This window comes from Sinohyriopsis cumingii, chromosome 10, assembly GCF_028554795.1.
Source record: "Sinohyriopsis cumingii isolate HCF-2022 chromosome 10, ASM2855479v2, whole genome shotgun sequence".
In the NCBI taxonomy this organism is placed as follows: Eukaryota; Metazoa; Mollusca; class Bivalvia; order Unionida; family Unionidae; genus Sinohyriopsis; species Sinohyriopsis cumingii.
In genome coordinates this window covers 54,209,342-54,229,691 of record NC_142970.1, presented here as the reverse complement: position 1 = coordinate 54,229,691, position 20,350 = coordinate 54,209,342, and the positions used below count along the sequence as shown (strand labels likewise).

Sequence of the window (20,350 nt, the reverse complement as noted above, 5' to 3'; positions counted from 1 at the left end):
GGGGTGTGTTGCAGACATAATATATACCCTTTCACATATACTATCACACAATAATAGGTAAAGGTTTTGAAATATATAGTTGGTGGGGAAAGACAATGAGATGCACGAATACATATATACAGAATATACCCAAATATTTGGTACATACGCTTAGTACCAGTCCTTTCGAGATTACAGTCGACCTCAACATGAATCTCTCTGGATAAGTACGGCAAATCCTTTCTTAAAATTAACCGTTGGTTAACCTGCGAGATGTAAAAACAGGGCATAAGTACCGATCTATCAAATGTGCATTTCTCCTAGCGCACAACACATTTTTCAACTATTGCCACCTCACCGGAATGAACCTTATACAATAGGATAACATGCGGGATGTATTTAGAATGGGCATAGTTATGTTAACAGTTTTTGATACAATCGAAACACACACACAACTACCCATCACCAGCCTTTATATCACTATCCAGCACACCACATATGATATTCAGCAAGTTGCTTTTCGAAATCCCATCCCTATTATATAATGAAAAGTAGAAAAGTGTATGCACACGCTAATAGGTACATGCACACACACATAATGTAACACTTGGGTAAGAATACTGTATAGACCTCTTACTAAACCCACTCACACTTACTAGCATACCATCACACACGAGTAAATAAGTTGGAAAAGAAAGGATATACTAATGAACAGCAACATTTTGATCACTACCATATCACTGTCCAAAACGTCTCGTGTTCACACATCTGCCATCCAATGTCGTTCAAAAGAATATCAGTGCTTACTCACGCTACTCCCTCAATTATATTTATAAACCTTTACACAAGAAAGATAATTATAGTGAATAGATTCGGTTAGTAGACATTCACACGCATTTAAACATTATATTGAATTAAGCTGTTGTCAAAAGGGTTTTGTATGTTTATAACATACACAAAATACTTACCATTAGTCTCTTGGTAAAAAACGTAAATATAAAAACAGCTATTCTTCACAGTGTTACAGGTGAGACAATTATTGTCTTGTCATGATGTTACGTGTTTAGGCCGAATAAACATAACATAGAAATAGTGAAAACAACAAACTTTTTCAAATTTAACAAATACTTTATTTACCAGGAAAATTCTGTAAAAATGGAAAAAGGAGAAGAACTTACGATTTCAAGAATCAAATCCAAAAATAATCTAAGAATAACCACGAATAAATTGCAAAAGTCATAGTAATAAATGCTCTAATAATTTCAAGTTCGAATCCTAATGGAAAATCAAAGATGATTGACGATGACGTATATTGTATTCAGTATTGTGCTTAAATAGAGTTTCTTGTATAAATACAAATAATGGCACTCAGGTGTTGGAAATTCAAATTCAATTTGTAAACAATGTCTTTCCAATATATATGTGTGAGCACTCTGCAATTATATTTCCAGAGAATAACAAATTAATCCTTTTGAAATCCAAATGATCTGAAGATAATTATCTCAATATCAGCCAACAACGAAGAAAACAACTTGATACCAAGTGTAAAAGCCCAAAAACTGAGATCTCTGTCTCTAAACCAAATGTTATATTGTATCATAAGAAGCCGCGTCCAAATTCCCTCAAGTTGCGAAATCAGAGGGGGTTAAGTGATAATGTTTATATCACGTGCACATAATATGGCCTTGATTAGACCAAAAGTTTTCTCTTAGGAATACAAACTAAAAAAAAGTGTTTACATCTTAAACCCAAAGCCCCATCATGACCTTGACAACAACCAATCATTTTAAAGTAAAATAGAACTATGTTTACTAATTTTGAATCAAGGTCAGCATCCAGGCCAACACTTGATGCTTATGAAAAGAATGATTCAGGTCAACCAATTTTCTGGAAACATAACTTCTGCAGTGAATAAATCTGCACTACTATAGCATGTAAGAAAAATAGAAATAAATACAAAATAAAATTGATAATTAAAATTATATATATATATATATATATATATATATATATATATATATATATATATATATATATATATATATATATATATATATGTATATATACACGTTTTAGGTGCGTTGTGGGCAGTCATCCCGAAAGTGGGTTTACGGGAAGGACATGATATAGTTTACATTTCAAATCAAAATACATATACATAGGTTGTATTTCTTACATAGTAATTATGTATATGTTGAAAATAAGTATATACACTTATGTTATAGTCCTATTCATGTTTTCGGTTCGTGGGCAGATATATATATTTCATGGGCAGTTTTGACCTTTAGGTTGAAGATGACAAAGTAACTGCCCAAAAATACGTTCACGAAGAACAAACATATAGCATTCTGCCCGTGAATACGGCCATAGGAACAATATATAGCGTACTGCCCACGAATACGTTCACAAGTAACAAATATATAGCATGACTTTCCGGTGTGCGCGCGCAAAATGGTTGTCAAGACACGACGATAAACATTAATCTATTAAGGCATCCTTTGCAATGGCCAGCGTACATATAGCGGACGTGAGGTTCGTTTTTCACAGCTTGTTTGAAATAAATGGATGATTATATATCCAGTGTAACAACTTGTCTTGACAGCTTATGGATGCTAATGTTTGACATTTATTGTGAAGATGATTGTTCACTGCTTGTTGATGAATTCGTAGCTTCTGTTAATCGATGCTATAGCTCAATTTAACTGTCATACACTGATATGTTTAAGTCTGCTTGCACAGTTAACTATGCAGAGTTATGGAAATATAACAAATTGGTTTTAATAACTTTCAGAGTTTGTTTTACTATTACTCAATATTTGTTTCAAGTACTATAAAGGCTGTGATAGGTTGGGTGGCTTAGATTACAAATCAGGCCCTTCTCACTTGGGGGTGGGGGGTGGGTACTGCCCATTATGAATATTACTGGTCCTAGATGTCCAACCTGATATTTATGACATATAGGTTCAACATCTTACTGCCAGCAGAAATGGTGTTCTGTAGTATTTTTCCCAGTCAATAGTTTATGGATATATTATGTCATGTACTATGCTTGTTTAATTCTCTCATCTCAGTTCTGACGTTACCATTGAATGCTATAATGTTCCCAGACATCCGGTATTCTTGGTTATTAAAATTATATATATACACAGATAACTGAAGGTGAGTTCTCATTATTCCCTAACAATTGTAATTAGTGGGGCTGTAGCAATTGATGGTCTGAGAATTCAAGTTAACTGGTTCAAAACTTGGGTAAACAACAAACTGTTTTCTTCCTTTGACAGGCATCATAAAGTTTTGCATCTTTGTCTCTCTGATGACTGTGGTACACAAGTTACAGACTTTGCCTTAGAATGAGCCTGATTTTTGATACTTGTTACTGAATGGGGTGGGGTAGGGAAGTAACAAAATTATTAAAGGTGGAATGTATGCAAACCATGCTGGAAATAGATATGTGCCAGCAACTGCAACATGTAAGCTTCAATCAATTTGGAAACTATAAGCTTTATCCTGTAAATATTAACAGTTCACACCCTGTATAAAAGGTGATTTTGTGTTTGATTAACTGGAACTGTTAATTTATTATGTTAAGGAATTTATTGTTTTAACCCTAGTAAATGTAATATAATTAGGTCAAAAGTTCCAGTTTGTTTATTGTTTCCAGAGTTGATTATTGTAACTGGAAGAACCTGTTTCTAAGTGTTAAATGAAACGAAAGAGATATTGTTTACTCAAGTGATATAAAATAAAAGTTTAAAATGAACTGAAAGAAATATTGTTTATTCAAGTGATACAAAATAAATGCAAAAGTGTATATTCATTAAGAAGTGTATTGTCAATTGCAAATAAATGAAGATTTATCTTATTTTGTTCTTTACTTGTGTACAAAATTATACCTGGATTGGGCAATAATTACTTGGACTCCATTTGGAAAAGAAAAATCTATATGTCCTAAATACCTAATGTTCATATCATAATGCTCTTTTAATGGATGATTATGCTTTTCAGCTGACGTTACCATATTGCCAAGTGAACTAATAGTATGGCCTTCGGTGTGGCCCACTAATCACATTTGTAAATGAATTATGCATACAATAGAGAAATAGCTCTTAAAATATCTTATGAGTTGAACAATCTGTGTACACAAATAAACTTGAAGCAAATCTTTGAACTTGTATGCCACACATGCAAGTGAATTGGTGGTTTTCATATGTAACTTGTGTACTCTTATGGCTTTTGTCTATATTACTTTTAGCCATTTCTATTCACACACCAGAACACAACCTTTTTTGTCTGATTCAGGTACTAATGCAAAACTTATTTCAGCTGTAACTGAAGTATACAGAATTTTTCCTGACGTTGAGGCCTACTGTGTAGACAGTATAGCTGTAAGTCATCAAATCAAATGGAAGACAACAGTGTGCAGTTGAAGAAAATGATATATACCCAGTACCATTTAGAGTTATCTTAAAGAAAAGTCACAATGCACACTGATACAAGTAGTTTTAGAAAATGCATTTGTTCCACATACATTTTAACTTAACCCAAAAGTTCAGTCTCTTGCCTAAAATTCAATCAGATGTATGCATTTATTCCATAAAACACAAAGATATAATGAACCAAATCATTTTCATTATTGAGTTAGGTAGTAGGCTATGTTAAAGAGTGCAATCACTTTATCGATTTTTTTTTCCATTACATTTTTATTTATTATAAAATGACATTTCTTAGTGGAGTGCTAGCAACTGTAACTTGAGGAATATTTTGTACATGCTGGCCTAAGTGTCATGAATATACTGTGCTACATTTTGCTTTATTAGGTATAATACTATCATGAGACTTGCTTGATTAAATCCTGAATTTGTCAGTTACACTTACAAGTCCACTGGTAGAATTTAAAATCTGTGACAGTTTGGGAACTTTTTTTGCAGTAACTGCAAATCACTTTGCCTTCACAGTCAATGAATTCAAGCCATTGATAATTGTCAAACCATTGTGACTGAAAATGTGATTGTCTCTTAGTTGTGTCCTATTTGATAATTTTGCTGCCACAGAGTCTGGATTGTGTCTCTGAAGAAATAGTTCATCTAGACTCTGTTGCAGTATTACATTTTATATGTCCAATTTAATGAATTTTCTTTCTTTGAATCATTCTTATGTCATAACTTGCGAAAATAGTTTAGTTAACAATATTTATTCAAACAGAAAAGATAACCTCACTTGACAAATCATCCTACTAAAGTGATCATGGCATACACTTTTATCTTTGAAATTCAAATATTGCCCACTCGTTAATTAACATAACTAATATTGCACATTGAAGGTGATCATATGTATCATCAGTTTTAAAAAAATAAAGACATAATACTATCATTTAATCACTGCATACAGGAAACAGACACTTGTGTCTGTAAAATGCCTTTCATTGGATTACTTTGGTTTATTAAAACCAAACAGCAATCCACTCAGGATTTTCTAGGATAGATACAGAGAATATATTATGGTCATTCAGAACGCTATCAATACATCAGACCAGATTGTTTTTATTATTATTTAGGCAAAATAACTTAGTAAGTCAGATGGCAAACATGAGGATGGTGATAGGTTATGTGGAATTTGCATTGAATCATCTGATCCCAGAAGATTTGATACAATGTCACTGGCTGTGGTAATCATCAAGTGCAGTTGCACGGCACCATAAGACTTATCAAGATACCATAAGCTAGAAAGATGAAGAAAAAGAAAAACGATGACCCAAAGACAAATCCTGCAAACTGTGTGCAAAAATGATTCCACAGATTATAGATGAAAACTTTACTATATTTAGCTTCAAGATATTAATAAATTCGGATTACTTCCTCCAGTCTGCTACAGTAATTCATGCCCATTGCACTCATAAATTGATTATAGTCCTTGCAGTATTTTGTGTGGGCCACAATATTTTAATTGATGCAGCTGATGCTCCATTCTTCAGTTCAGTGTTGATTCAAACATAGCAATGTCCCTTTGGGATGTGTGCATAAATAAAGAATGCCTGTCCCTTCATTACCACACTTGTTGAATTTATCGTGTCTCTCTGAAAACTGTACCATGTGAGAAAGAATTTTATAAACAAACTGGACATAAGTATTGCTAGACATATACTCAGACCTGAGACTTCATAAAAGACTGCTTACTTGTGAGGCATTATTAGTGCTAGGGCTTGAGGTAATAACTTGCTATATGTTTGGTAAGGCAAAATAAGGGGCCTTATGACTTAAATTGAAACTGTGAAAAAACAAAAGGTTCAAATGCAATAAACTTTTGTTTTTCCTCATTTGTTATATTACAGTGCCATGAAAGGTCATTTCTTTTATCATTTTAATCCCTTGCCAATTTTAAGTCATCATCACTAACCAAGTCTCTAAATCAATTCTTGGCATATTTAGCTAAAATGGTGTCTACTGTTCCATTATATCATTGATTGTTTAGCTTGCTTGTATGGAGCTTAACACAATTTTTCAGGACATCATAGACTTTACATGGCAGCCAACATATTTATTGGAAGAAATCAACACACATAACGCTACTGGCAAGCTTTCTCATATACACACATTGGTTGGACTAGAGAGAGTTGATTAGTGATGTGTATGCCTAGACCATTCTATAATCCAGGGCCCCATGATTGAATACAGCTTAAAGAAATTAACCCTAATTCAATTTCCTTGTTGCATTTAAATCATAACACCCACCATGCAAAGTGACACATGTCTCAAGATTTTCAAATTTGTATATGTTTTGCAACTTTTAATTCTGAGTTGATGCATGTGGATGTGGAAATTCAGTTACTGAATACTTAGCTACTTATATAAGGAGCTCTCACACTGGTAAAAGCATGCAATTGGGATTGTATTTGCAAGAGGGCAATTAATTGTTCAAAATACTGTTTTAGCTAACTACATATGCGAAGGGTTGATGTATAAAAAAAAGGATCAAGAAATCCTAGCTGGTAAAGATAATTGTATCCAACTTGACAGAAAGTGAGAAGGCCTTTTAATTTTGTACAGCAGTTTCATTAAGGAACCAACTATAATACCATTAGAAGTTTATGAGCAGCAAAAACCACATTTAGGACCAACTAGACATCAAAACCATATGCATAGTTCCATTTACGGCCAACCAGACATCAAATAGGTCATCTAGTGAAAGCACAATGTCAAAATGACCAGCCATCTAGGAGAAGTAGCAAGGAAGGGGTTTTCCAGATGCCCATTAAAACAGCCATATTGGAGGTTAGATTGGCACTATTTTCATTTACGTCCAACTAGACATAAGAAGTCTTTCACTGATATGACGATTCATTCAGGAGAAGTAGTTATACCAAGATTTTCAGGATGGCCACATTGGTGGCCTTATAGGATGTCTGTACAGCACCATAATTCTCATTCAGGACCTGCTAGACATCAACATAAGTATTTTGTACACATGCTGACACGCTGACACAATTATCCATTCAGAAGTAGCGATAAAAAGTTTCTTAATATGGCTACTGTGGCAACCACATTGTATGTGTGAGTGGCACCATCTTGTTTTTTCTTCCAGATATTTTCACACAAATATCATATTTAAAGATAACATGAATTCATACAAGATCTTGTCAGTTTATTTCATAACAGACTTTTCCCTCATATTAATATAATCTTTTGAAAACATTTATACATTATAGTTCTAGAAATTTTTCATGCTCTCAGAAACTATTAAAATCACAGCAGAAAGTGTTATGTTATATCTTTATTCAGCACTGAAAAATATTTATGAACTCTTAAAGTTTTTTCCCCTATATTAACTTAATTTAATGAAGATTTTCAGACTATAACCTTTCCATTGGATTTATTTTTTCAAACATGGCGTAAAAAGTATGTTATAGTAACCAATTTTTACATTGCCTTCACCATTGCAGAAATCTCTATAATCAATTTCCTAGTAAAGAAAAGCCAAGAAAATAAATGGACAGTTAATATTCACTTCAGGATCACAGACCTGAGGCAAATATGTCATTGTTAAATCAAACATTTTTATTGTGTTTCCTTATACCTAAATATATATATATACTTGCTGTTACTCTAAACGAAGGCTGGTGATCCAGTTGATAACCTTTTGGGGGTTTTAAGGATGTCTTTAAAATTAAGGCCTTAAAAATGTTGAGATCTTATATTAAAAATGACAATTTGAGCCTTGCAGATTCATGTCCACAGGTGCCCAAATAAAATAAAAAGGGGGGGGGGGTGCAAGGGGCAAGCTTGTTGGTGTGTTATAAAATAACTGACTTATCATCGGTGTGCTGACAGGTGATGTGTAATTAAATCACTGTTGTAATATTAATAATGAGTGAGTCTGCACAAAGGAATTTCATACAGCTAAACTAGCTCAACAACTAGAGGCAATTAAGAAATATATCCACATTCGTGATTCTGTCAAATGGCAGATACAACAGCATCAGGAAGCTCAAGTAGCATTTACAGAAGGTAAAGAGCCGCTATACTTGTTATCTTTTTAGGGATGTGCTTGGATTTTGCCCTCAAGCTGGAGCAGTCATAGGATATATAATAAATCGCCACGGTCGGAATTTATCCCCAAGCTGGGGTAATCGATGGGTAAAGTCTTATCCACAGTCGGGGTTTTATTCAAGCTTCAGGTGCAAGTTTTTGTGCATCTCCATGCCCTTGCATAAAACACAGTTACACGTTTTTTTATATAGATATTTTTCAGTTGTAGACAGGAATAATAAGTATTTGCGAGTGTTTGAAATGAATGGGTTCATTATGAATTGAGTGGCACTACATTTCAAAAGCAAAATTGGATTGAAATGCAAGAACTGTAGTACGGAATTAGTGTTGGTTCTGGATCGTAGAATGGAATTGTGTGTGTGTGATTGGATTTTTAACGTAGCTTGAATAATTTTTCAGTCATATTGCTACGATGTCTGCAGTGTGGCAGTTTATAGTGATGTATAGCACTGGGGCATCATGCTGCAAACATGTAGTATGATGTTGCACCCAGTCACATTATCCTGACACCAGGCCGATCAGTCCTAACACTAACCTCTTAATGCTGAGCGTCTAGCGAGGTAGCTGTTAATACCATTTTTGTAAGTCTTTGGTATGACTTGGCTGGGGTTTGAACCCATGACCTCCCGCTTCTGAGGCGGACGCTCTAACCACTAGGACACCGGAGTGGTCAGAATGGAATTGTAACAATTACAATGGAAGCAATTTGTATTATGCTTGTTGGGGCATTCCTCACTGATGGCTGTCAGTGACATCATCATGGGAATGTGTAACAGCCACATTTTGTAAGAACAAGGTGTAGTTGGTGAACAATACAGACACTTTTCTGCCATTTCCACTGGCATCATCTCATATGATGTTATTTAAAAAAACTTCCTACAACATACTCACAACATATAAAACCTATATGCAAATCTGATGAAAGCTGCTTGTGTTTCTGAAACACATATTCCATACTGGTGGCAAGAATGTCCAAATCTACATTACAAAAATGAAAACATTACCATCCATCTAGGAGTTGCAAATGTATGAAATCCTCTTGTTGGGTAGTTTTACTAACAGGCTTTACAGCAGGGCCTTCCAGTAGATTTAAATGTGGCAGGTAAGTTGACAAAGTAGGGTGGGGGGTTGGGGGGACCTACCCCAATGGGGATAATTCATTTTTTTTTTTAAAGTAGCATGGTGTAAAGTAAAAGTAGATGGGCTGATAAGGAATCCACTGAATTTACAGACTAAAGGTTCAGACATTTGTTTTTAAGAGAAAAATGAAAGAAGGAAACAATACAACAGATATTTTAATATGACTTTAATGTTTATTTTCTAGATTTAATTAAGATTATGAATCAGAATCAGTCTCCAACTCCACTGTAAAGTTTATCTATTACTTCTTCTGCTCAGGCACCTGCAAATTAAAACAAAATTGTAATGCTTAAATAAAGTCATATCATCTCAGCACTAGTTACATATGCAGAAGTCATGTTAATCAGCATTATAAAAATGTATGAAATTTTCTTCACTGCACTTGTGCTTCCCTTACTATCGTTAAGCCATGATACAAGATAACTTTGCACTTACTTGTCATTTCTGGCAAGTGGATGGTGCAATCAATTTGCACAAAGATGAATTTATTTCATCCAAATATTTCATGTGAATAAAAATTCCAAATGGAGGCACTTGTCCGATCAGACAAGATATATGCATATTGTAGTTAGCTGGACTCTAGCTCTGATAGTCCTGGGCAATAGGATAAGCTGATTTTGTTATCAGTTTAGAAATGCATCCGCTTTGCAAATACTATGCTTTAAAAGACGAAACTGAATCCAATATTGATGAAATAAGAGTCATTTGGATTACCTTGTTTTTTATCATTCTGCGTTGGTTGGGTGCATATTTGAGGGTCTCTGATATGGTCTCTTCCATTCCATTTGCCTTTGCTTTGCCATTAGTTTTCAAGCAGGCTTCTGCATGAGTAATACAATGTTTTAAAATAAGTTTCACAACAAAGGATGCATTGCATTTTTCTAAATGCCAGCAATAATCAATGGAATATTTTTAAAACATGTACTTTGAAATGTGTCTCAAGTTACTTTATCAATTCATTTAAAAATCTCTGGCAAGTCACATGAAAAACACAATTTAAATCAAGCCATACTTACTTATCAAAGACTTTCTCATTCACATCCTTTACCTCACACAATAAATATCAGCAACACCAACATTAAATTCACACAATCAGTACAAAACCTAGGTGTTACTCTGGACAGTACTCTCACATTGCACCAACATGTCATGAACATATGCAAGGCTGCGTATCTTGAGCTGAGACGCATCAGCTCCATTCTCAGATATCTTTCAGTTGATGCCACTAAAACACTTGTGTGTTCATTACTGCTTTCAAGACTGGACTATGGTAACTCAATTCTGTCTGGTTCATCTTAATATCTACTGCAGAGACTTCAAAAAGTTCAAAACATAGCTGCTTGGATCATACTTAGAGTACCACAATCAGAGCACACCTCCCCGCTGCTCTGTACCCAACACTGGCTATCCATTCGATCCAGAATCAAACACAACATTAGTTCTCTGTGCTACGTTTCATTGACAGACTCTAGTCCAACATACCTATCCGACCTCACCTATGTGTACACACAAGCAAGATACTTACACTCCTCTTCCGACAATCATATACTCATTATTCTCACTATGAAAACAAAGTCACATGGACAGCATTCTTTTGCATACCAGGGCCCAGCAACATGGAATGAATTGCCCACTGAACTTAGACACAAAGACGCAGTGATCCCATTCAAGAGTGCTCTCAAAACTACTTATTCTGACTACAAAAACAAACTTAATGACTTAATAATGTTAACTACCTTAAATATTCTCAGCATGTTTTTTATGTTTTCTAATTTCATGGTGTTTGTTTTTGTAATCATATCATTGTGTATGTTTTTATGTTGTCTAATGTTGCAAAGCGCTTAGAGCTTCTAAAGATTAGGCGCTATACAAAGTCCTCATTATTATTATTATTATATTTAGCTTGGATGAATATTTTTTAAATCAGTGGCCATAACTAAAAGATGGGATTTTGTTTTATGATCATAAAAGTATGTTGGACACCATCCATGATGTACAATGCTGTCTGACATTTCTATGCACCTAAGGTTTCCATCTCAAATATTAAAGCAAAATGCATACCGAATTTGACAGATTGATGAAAATAAAAAAAAGCAATGCTTACCATTTGAAAAGAGGCAATTGTCACTAGAATATTCTATTCAAAATGATATTAATTTTGGACACAGGGGATACCACCCCCATGTTTTCCTGACTCGTGATATGTCGGCCTATTCTGTGCACAGCTTTAAAAGATGTAATGTTTATCCATCGAGCTATAGAAATGAAATACATTTACTGTAGACTGTTTCTGTCAGCAGTTAAGTTGAGTAATTAGGTCAGGTTTATAGCTAGTTTACAAAATTCAATGTAGAATGCCAATAAATGACAAGATATATTTTTGCAAACTAAAGTGATCTTGAAAAAAGATTAGTAAAGTTTAACATTTTATAAAAAATAAGCTATTATGTGGAAAAGAAACAACAATGAAATAGGATGCAATGTGTTTACGTCTAGTTTTGGAAGGTACCGTCATAATTGTACCGTAGTTTAATGGGTGGAAAGGCCATTGAAAGGTAAGGGCAGTGCGGAGACCATCGAGTATGTTCCAGAATAGCTGAATCTTTGTAGATACATAGATCCATTCGTAACTTCAGTCCGCAAGCAAAACACTGTACTTCGTATCCCAATCCTGACTCGGGTCCGAAGTAGACAAATCCTGTTCTAGCTAAAACATACGAAGAAGGTAATCCTTCCCTATCCGTAGGCCATTTTTGAAACGTGTCCAATCGACGGGCACAATCACAATAGTCAGGTAAGAAGACTGGAAAATGGTAGGGTTTGAACTTGGAGTTCTCACTGGATTTCTCACTCGATTCTTGCTGCGGCGAAGTCATCCTTCTGGTGGGTGGCTATCCTCTTACAACCAATGTTTTATACCGACATGTCCATACGGCAAAGTAAAGTGGGTGGGAAGCCGCACTCGCTTCTGCTACACGATTTGATAGACTTTTTCCAAGGGTCGACTGACGATGTGGTGTGTGGGTAAACGTACAATCTTGTTGGGTTGATAGGTGGTCACTTTCTCTAGACTGCAAGGCTTCTTTCAATATGCCAAAGTTGACCACTCGACTGGTACGATAATTCAGAGTAAGTCCTTTCACTTTACACTTCGTGTGCACTTCTCCTTGTTTGTCCCAGTATTCGTAGCCGTAATTTTTGGGACCACCACTAACGAAACTTAGAATCTTGTCATCGGGGTGCTTGTCTGTCCAGGCTCCTAAACGGTCTCCTTCGATGTCAGGGTGCTGTTGACTCGGGTGATCGATATAAATGCAACTGTCCATGTCAAAGTACAAGACACGTTCCCCTAACAGTTCTAAAGCTTCGTACAATTTTAAGCGAGCATGAGCTGTCATGTAAGCTGCAATGATGACATTTCCAAAGGGGTCATCTTCTACAAAGTTCAGATCTTCTTCGTAATTCACCAAGATCAAATCCTCACGAACGACGTCCACGTGTTTCATGAATTTGGCTTTGTCGTGAATCATCTGAAAGTAGCGGGAAGGTTCGGTCAAATACTCCGTCTTGGGTAAACACGGTCATTGTGCCATTTTACCCCACAAGCAATTTAACATCACTTTGGCAAACGATCGCCTGCCTTCGTTTTTCTCAATGTGATTTAAAGTAATGCCTTCTTGTGCCCAGAATTTCTCTCTGAATGTCTTTTGGTCTTCGGGAGTGTGACACCAGGACAGATAGCCACTGGCTTCTTGCTCAGTTTCAAAAAGGCATCCACGTAGTCTGCGAAAATGCCTTTCTGTGTGGGGTCACCCTTGTGGAATTATTGTGTCTTGGGAAAGTGGCAAATTTCGTACACTTCTAACAGTTGGTATCCCATGTTCAGAGCTTTGAACAATTCTACGCTGACCCATGTCCCCGTCAAGGCCCGTTCTTCCTGGGTGTGATGACAAGGTTGATCTTGGTTGCACGTTTCAGCACAAGTACGGCACAAAGGAAACACAAGTTTGCCTTGGCAATGGCGAGGTAAGACGGGATGGTATAGGTTCGTGGGAGGCAAAACTTTGCACTTGATCAAGCCTTCGTATTGTCGAATGTTTTTTAGGTCGATGTGTTCGGTGAACAATTGTGGGTGCCCTGCAGGAAAGCAACAATATTTGCACACATAGGGATACAGTGAACACACGTCCAAGTATCTGATTTCTTCTCCTTTCTCTTCGTCAGCTTGGTACAGCAAACAGGTGGCATTGGTCCTTCCTCCGTACAAACTATTACTTGGGTTCAGGGGGTCCATGAACTGGTAACTTTCCATGAGGCGTTTAAACTCAGGATCGGTGTTCAAACGGTGATTGTATTTGTGTTCCCACATTTCCACCACTTGCTATCCTTCCTGTTCTAACTTTAGGCGTGGCTGACAAATGGCCTGGTACAAGTCTTCCATGGTTCGTTGTAAGAACTGATTTTTAGTGCCGCGGTCAGGGTAACAGACGGGACATCCGTGAAATAAGCAACCGTTAAACTCGTACATGATCTTGGGGTTTTCTAAGTCCCAGCCATTGACCGAATGCATTCCGATGATCTTTCGCCCTGTCCGTTGCGGGCATGCTGAATCCATTTGTCTTCCTTGTCGCACAAGTAATGCAACCAGCATGGGGCTTTGACCGAGTATTGACGTTTGACATAGTTGGTCGTTTGAGGACTGATGACAGCCACAGTGTTTTCAAGCATGAATCGTTGTCGGTAGACTAAGGAACACGCTTTGGCAATGGTGCAAGCCTCTTTTAAATGATCAACCCCTCCGTGTTCCATGAACAGTTCTCGAAATTTTCCACAGCATCGCCGTAAAATGTCCATGTCGGAACGACGATACTTTAGCATTTCTTCCTGAAAGTCGAAAGGGTCGGAGGCGTGAGCCTGGTACCAAGCGTAGAAAGTTTCTCGTTCAGTACGCATGTTGTCAGGGTCGTAATAGTGAGCCTGAGGCAAATGGGGTAGAACGGCGTGTTGATTGGCTTCTGTATTGAAAAAGTGTGGAAAGTACCCTTTAGCCATTTCTGTCATTCCAAACATTTTAGGCATTCGACTCAAAGGCATGGCTAAGTAGCTCATCGAATCTTTAAACTGCACTTGTCCCACTTGCATGAAAATGATTTTGGCTCCGTTCAAAGTGATTTTAGGACGCTCGATGCCACGTTCCGTATAACATCTCAAAAGAAACTGTCCATCGTATCCGGAGAAATTGTGAGCCATCACCGTGGCATGGTGATGACAATCTCCATAATAATGTTCGATGTCCTCTTGGCTCCACGTCTTGTCGATGGGGTCTAAGACCCATTGTGTGAAATCGGCTAGTGTGTTCAGTCCTTGAAAGATTTTTTCACGCCCTCCAGGAATCTTACTGCAGTGAGGGCAATAACTCAAGATAGGTTCTTGAATCACTTCTCGCACGCTCGATGAGCCACGCAGAAATTAGGAATGTGAATACTGGTCTCTTGCATGCATTCGAAATCGAAAAAGATGAAATTGCCTTTCTTCTTCTTGTGACCATCCTCTTTCTCTGGTTGGGATTGGTATTTTTGTATGTAGCATTGGTGTTCCAAGTCCACAATGCAGTGACAAATGTGACATTTTTTCTTTCCTGAACATACGTGTGCCTTGGTACTGTTGATACATAGACCTTGTCCACACATTGGGCACAATCTCAGGAGTTGACAAGCACATTTCTTCTGTGAACCTTGCATCTTCAGATGTTGTTGGTAACAGGCAGGGCTGACAAATGTGCGCAGACAAGCAGGACAATGCACTGGTTCTTGCCCTTCGCTCAGACAGGGTTGAGAGGCCAAACATCCTGAGCATTTCGATCCACAATGTTTGTGTTGCTCTCGATTATTATAACCATCATAAGTCACATTTCTCACAGTAATATTTGTATCCCAGGAATCCAGTGATAGTGGTAATGGTATCGAAATGGTCATCGTGATGATAGAGGTGAATGTATTTTCCATCCTTAAAGTCTTTCCCTCGAAACAACAGAGACCCGCGCACTTCTTGAGGGTGCACTTTCAAGGTGTATCGTGGAGCTAGGGCATCTTGCAATTTTTGCATCTCAGGAATGCCACAGGATGTGTCTTTGGACAGGCATGCTTGTTGTAACAGAAGTTCTGCTTCATTTCGTTGTTTGGCTCGGTTCGATTTTCGAATGTTCTCCCAGGCTCTTTTCCATTCTACCGTGTCGTTCTTGTCGGCATAGGTTCATCCCACCACGATGGCTCGGGCTAAACACATGTGGTCTTGAAAATTGTTAATTTGGACAAGACTTGTTTTGGTAATGCGAAGGTTGTTGACCAATAAGGTCTTTCTGCATTGTCCGGTCCCTTGAGGAGGAGAGACGTGGGTCATGTCCAGTGTGGCTTTTCCATCGGTGATGTCAAACTGGTCATTAGATTGTTGCACGTGTTGAATCTTGTCCATGACTTTGGAAGTGGTCAATTCTGCAGGGCTGCTAAACTCGATCCAAACAGGGGATTTCAAGCCATCATGTTGTATGGAAAGTCTCAAGCGATCATCTTCTTTGGGTTGACATTGTCGCTTGAGTGTGGTGAGCAAAGAATCCCACATGTCGGTGATGAACCCTTTTGCTTTCTCTAACAGTACTTCAGACTTGAAATCTTTAAACTTCACTGTGTATTTGTAAGCCGTAGTTCTAAATTTTCTAGAGGGACGCTTTTCCGTCTCTCGAATGTCATAGTACTTTTCAGGGTTGACTAAGGGTGGTAAACTTTGTTTAGAGGGTTTTGGATTCTGGTTCACTCATGTCCTCTTCAAAATCACTGGCATGAATTTGTGCCAAGACTTCAGCCCTAGTACGAGGCGATAGATCACGTTTCTGCCTCTTACTTTCTTCTTCTTTCTTCTCAAATGAATTGGATCATTTCATCTCGATAGCAAAAAGTCAAATGACTAAAGTTTAAACACCATGGATTAATTTATAGTCATAGCAGACCAGCGTATATAAAGGGTATGTGTCTTGTCCTTTCACTATTCATTTCACTCTCAAACTGAGCACAACAATGGAAGAGACTACCAAGATCGAACGTTTCATCAGAGCTTTGCGATGGGTCATTAGAAAATTCTCTTCAGACCAGCCGAGGGACTACTCTCCTTCCTTTCAAGATAAAAGTCAAGATACTTGCTATATCTGTCAGAAGAAAGGGCATTGGTCTTCAGAGTGTCCAGACCGTCAAAAAAGAAAAAAAAAGGGGTTAGAAGAGACAAAAGTCAAGATACCTGTTATTATTGTCAAGAAAAAGGACATTGGTCACCAGACTGCCCAAAAAAGAAACAAGAGGAGTCAGAAGAAGAGAGGGATTCTTCAGAGGAAGAGGAAGAAGAAGAGGAAGAAAACAGACAGGTGAAGAAAAAGAAACAGGAGAAGAAAAGAAGGGAAGAAAGTGAAGAGGAAGAGGAGGAAAGGACTATGACGGTGAAGAAATTAAAAAAACAGAGAGTGAACAATGAGACAGAATAAGTCTATGAACTTTTTAAAGTGCTCTGTTGTGAATTGTGAATTGTAAATATTTATAAAAGAATAAATTAATTATAAAAGGTAAGTGTCTTTGGGTTTTGATTTTAAAATAAGAACCTACACTCACGCACACTCATACACAGACAGGTACTATTGGGTAAAATGGTTTTTATTAGTTATTGGCAATTGAAAGCCTATCTCTTTTCGAGAGACGTGGATGGCCCTGAAAAGGGCCTTTTTTGGTGTAAGGGGTGAGTTTAAACAATCAACTTTAACTGTCTTAAGCCTTTGCCATGGCCAAGGCCTACTTCTGGACTGCGTACTGTTGATGATGATTTCGTTGAAATCACTAAGGATGGTGCAGTAGGCGTAGTCACAGGGTTGGAGTGTTTAGCTTGGGAAGGTCGTATTCTCTTCGGCCGTAATAAAGAAGTCTGATACATCTGTTTCAGACTTCTTAACTAAAATGTCTAACAGTACCGTGACCGTTTGATTTTGACACCCTTGTTTCTTTGCTGCTGCGTCTTCTTCTTGTTGTTTTTTTCTTACCTCTTCTTCTTGCTGCTGTTGCTGTAGGAGAAAAGCTTGTTCCACTTCCTTTTGCTGTTGTATAAATTTCTCCAATTCTTCTTTCTGTCTCTGTCTAAAATTTTCCATGTGCGGTAATGAAGGAGAAGGTGACGAAGGTTCAGGAACAAATTCTTGCAAGGTAAAAAAATCCACAAAATCCCAATTCACCTCTTCTGAAAGTAAGTCTGGGTTCCCTTGGGTAGTCTCCACCATCAGTGCACCCAAACTGATCGTTTTCTGAGTTTCCGTCATGTTGAAAAACTGTCGCTTAGATTGACTACGCACAGGCGCTAGCGAATCTATATAGACTATGTGACGTCACAGACTGCTCTCTTCGGATTGGACGTGGGCTGACTGAATTTTGTAACGCGTGTTTGGATTGGTCAACAAACTCAATCCGTTTCAATCCTTCCTCCCCCTATAAATAAGTACAGTTCACTGCATTCCTTCACCTGTTACTCAGCACCCCAACATGTGGACCAATGTACAATCTTCAACGCTTGTGTCTTCGATGATGTTCCGGACGGACATATCAATGTATGTCCGATCCAACTGGACAGTTATCCACAGGACAGACACCAGCCTGTGGATGCGAAGAATCTTATGTGGAGCATCAAGGATGCCTCAAAAGAGTCTTAATCTATGGTCCTGCAGTCAGGCACAGCCTAAGGTCAAGAAGAAGATGTCACAGATGCCCTTTATGTTAAGGGTATATTAACATAAAACCAAAGGCCCTTTTCAGGGCCATTCCTATCTCTCGAAAAGATCTTGACTTTCAATTGCCTACCCCTTTTTTTATTTTTTTGTTTAAAAAAATAATAAAAAAATAGAGACCCCTCCCTGTTTCAATTTTCGCCTGTTCCATTTTCATAGACCCATCAGGTCGGGACCTTATTAAAATAGGGTCCCGACCCTGTTCCATTTCCCCTAGTCCCAAGACAGTCCCACGATTTATTCCCCATGTTCAATTTCCCTTGTCCCTAGAGTGAATAGTTTTTTTTCTTTCTCCCATGTTAAATTCCCCTTGTCCCTAGAATGGATATTTTTTTTTTTCTCCCATGTTAAATTACATAGTCCCCAGAGTGGATATACCCTTTTTAACATGGAAGTTCCCTAGTCCCTAGACCGTCCCTATTCACTACTACCATTGTCATTACCAGCCTGAAACCCAATTTAATGCCATTTGTATAAATTCATTTCAAATAAATATTATGATATAGTTGAAGTGTAAAGTCAAGCAAGTATTCTGTTTGCAGATTTTACATTTTAGATATTATAGTAAAGTCATATTTTCTCTTGTTTAGTAAACTTTATTGCAACTGGTTCCAAAATAGTAAATCTTATTTAATGTTCATTCACCAGAATAGGTATTAATACAATCCCGAATTAACTGTATGGTACTAAAATATACCCTGATCTTGTGTGAGATTGTAATATACAGAACTATACCTCAAGACAACAATAATATATTGAATTTATATTGTATCAAGACTGTCATGGTTATGAACTCCAACTTTATTCAGGTCTTTTCATAATAAATGATCATCTTGTGCTATGGTTGAAAAGAAATCAAAGTTCAGTTTAACTCCATTCTCTCCACATTTGTAAGTTGTTAAGAGGCATACTCATCCTCAGTGTTATAGTAAAATGTAATCTTATTTGGATCAATCTTGGTGGTGTAATATATGAATGGAGAAAGAATATTATCATCCAGATTAAAATATGTTTTATTCAGACTCTACTAAAATTTTTAGTTGGATATGGGTTACGGAGCCTGATGTGTACGAACAAGGCAATGTGTACCATGACCTTTTTAATTTAACATTTTAAACTCCTGCAGAAGAAAGAGATTTTTTAGATCCATTAATCTGTATTAACAAAAACATTTCTTCAGTATGATTTTCAATTACTTAGTATTGACAAAACTCATATTTTAAAGTTGTTGTTTTTTTGTGTTTGGTTTGGCCTTTTATGGTAAACCAACACAAGTAAGTTATTTAGTGCCAAGGCACTTTAAGTATAGTGCCTTGCCCAAGGACACACCATGGTAGCTAACCCAGGTTGGTCTGATGGTAGAATTTGAACCTACCTTATTTCACAGGTCCAGAAAGCTAACCACTGAGCCACTACAGCTCCCCATCTTATAGTGGAATGCTGGTATACTTTATGATCAAGAAGGATGGGTTGGGGTATGCATGTTGCATCTGAAAAAAGTGATGGAATTTTTGTTTACATAATATTTTAGTCATACAATATGAATCATTTTCTATAGATTTAAGATGTATCAGATCAAGTTAAGAAAAATCATATATTCTGTTTCCTGGGAATGTACTAAAATTCACTGTTATTGTTTGATTTTTTGGTAGTAAGCTTACTTGGTATTTTTTTCTTTTTAACTTGAATACCTAATTTGTTAACATCCTATTCTAAATCTTCAGAGTTCTGTCTATTAAGTGACAACTGTTGATACATGTAGGGAAGTTTTTGTTTATATCTTTTGATTTTTGTGATTCTGGAAGTTGCAGTATTTGTTGTTGTATTATAACCATTTCAGTAATTTAATGAATGCAGAGTATACTGCTCTATAAATGAA

The 20,350-nt window shown here is 36.9% G+C and overlaps 1 long non-coding RNA gene across 4 annotated transcripts in view; it reads right to left on the bottom strand.

The window, feature by feature from the left end:
* The window catches only part of LOC149790177 (uncharacterized), a 164,124-nt gene that overhangs the window by 132,496 nt on the left and 11,278 nt on the right, over positions 1 to 20,350 (bottom strand). For 2 of the 4 annotated variants that reach the window (XR_016423803.1, XR_016423802.1), the window contains 3 exons: positions 19,847 to 19,961; positions 10,377 to 10,483; positions 9,814 to 9,924 (listed from right to left, as the gene is read on the bottom strand). This is a non-coding gene — a long non-coding RNA (uncharacterized LOC149790177). Of the gene's footprint in view, positions 1 to 9,813; positions 9,925 to 10,376; positions 10,484 to 19,846; positions 19,962 to 20,350 lie in introns of those variants that run through there. The other 2 variants (XR_016423801.1, XR_016423804.1) reach the window with 1 other exon arrangement.